The sequence below is a fragment of the Solanum tuberosum genome, unplaced genomic scaffold, assembly GCF_000226075.1.
Source record: "Solanum tuberosum cultivar DM 1-3 516 R44 unplaced genomic scaffold, SolTub_3.0 scf00088, whole genome shotgun sequence".
Lineage (NCBI taxonomy): Eukaryota > Viridiplantae > Streptophyta > Magnoliopsida > Solanales > Solanaceae > Solanum > Solanum tuberosum.
The window spans coordinates 345,585-347,824 of NW_006239011.1; positions in this window are offsets into that span (position 1 = coordinate 345,585).

A 2,240-nucleotide genomic window follows, 5' to 3' on the forward strand; every position below is an offset into this window, starting at 1 on the left:
AACAACAACGACAACATGCCCATTATATTTTAAAGAGCACTAAGAAGGAAATTAATACCTTAATCCACATTCCCTCCGGATTCAAAAAGATGAAGATATCTCTTCTTCATGTCCTCTTCGGCTTCCCAAGTGGCTTCCTCAACGAATTGATTCCTTTAAAGGACCTTGACTGAGGCTACACCCTTTGTTCTCAACCTACGAACTTGACGATCTAGAATCTGAACAGGAACTTCCTCATAAGATAAGTTGTCCTTGATCCTAATACTTCCAGTCGGTAGGATCAATGAGGGATCACCTATGCATTTCTTCAACATAGAGATATGAAATACCGGGTGAACCGCTTCTAGTTCCTGTGGTAACTCCAACTCATAAGCAACATAAGCTAATTCTCTTGGCTATGAGGTAAGGTTCAATATACCGGGGACTAAGTTTCCCCTTCTTACCAAACCTCATAACCCCTTCATGGGTGAAACTTTCAAGTATACCCAATCATCTACTTCGAACTCTAACGCCCTTCTCCTAACATCAGTGTAGGATTTCTGGCGACTCTGTGCTGTTTACAACCTCTCTTGAATCACTTTCACCTTCTCCATAGCTTTGTGAACTAAATCTGGTCCTATTAACCCTGCTTCACCAACTTCAAACCATCCAATAAGAGATCTACATCTTCTCCCATAAAGAGCTTCGTATGGAGCCATCTGGATGCTAGAGTGATAACTGTTGTTGTAGGCAAACTCAATGAGAGGTAGGTGATCATCCCAATTACCTTTGAAATCGATCACAAAAGCTCTCAACAAATCTTCTAGAGTCTAAATAGTGCGCTCTGAGGATGAAAGGCAGTACTCAAGTTCACCTTGGAACCCAAGCCCTTCTCAAAAGATTTCCAGAACTGTGCTGTAAACTGAGCACCTCTATCTGAAATAATGGAGACTGGGACTTCATAAAGTCTCACTATTTCTTGAATATACAACTTGGCATAATCTTCTGCTGAATGGGTAGTCTTTACCGGTAGAAAATGGGCTGAATTTGTCATTCTGTCGACAATCACCCAAATAGAATCATGCTGTCTGCGAGACCTTGGCAACCCTGTGATGAAATCCATATTGATCATCTCCCACTTCCATTCTGGAAGTTCTATCCTCTGAGCTAAACCACCGGGCTTTTGGTGCCCGACTTTCACTTGTTGGCAATTTGGGCACTTAGCAACGAACTCTACGATGCCCTTCTTCATGCCATTCCACCAATAAACTTCTCACAAGTCACGATACATCTTCGTGGAACCCGAATGAATGGAATATCTAGAACTATGAGCTTCCTCCATAACCCTCTCTTGGAGTCCATCTACCATAGGTACGCACAACCTACCTTGATATCTCAAAACACCATCTTCCCCTTGTTCAAAACCTAATACTCTTTGCTTCAGAACATTTGCCTTCAACTCAAGCAAAATGGGATCTTGATCTTGTTTCTCTTTCACTTCTGACACTAGTGATGACTTGGCCCCATTCGTCACCGCTATTCCTCCTTCTGCGGAATCTGAGAGTCTGACTCCTAGGCATGCCAGTCTGTGCACGTCTTTTGCTAACTCTCTCTTCCCTTTTTCAATATGGGTAGTGCTACCCATAGACAATCTGCTTAAAGCATCAGCAACAACATTAGCCTTACCTGGGTGGTAAAGAATACTCAGGTCATAATCCTTAAGTAATTCTAACCACCTCCTCTGTCTGAGATTAAGCTCCTTCTGAGTGAACACATATTGAAGATTCTTGTGATCAGTAAATACATCAACATGCACACTATACAAGTAATGACGCCAAATCTTCAAAGCGAACACTACCGCAGCCAACTCTAAGTCATGGGTGGGGTAGTTCTTCTCATGAACTTTCAACTGTCTGGAGGCATAAGCTATAACCTTGCCATTCTGCATTAAGACACAACCCAAACCAACTCTAGATGCATCACAATACACCACAAAACCTTGAGTACCCTCTGGTAACGTCAAGATTGGAGCTGAAATCAACCTCTGTTTCAATTCCTGAAAGCTTTTCTCACAAGCCTCAGACCATTGAAATTTCACTGTCTTCTGAGTCAACTTGGTCAAAGGAGATGCAATAGACAAGAACCCCTCTACAAACCTTCTATAATAGCCAGCTAAACCCAAGAAACTCCTAATATCAGTTGGAGATGTGGGTCTAGGCCAATTATTTTATGGGTATCAACTTTAATTCCCTCTCCAGACA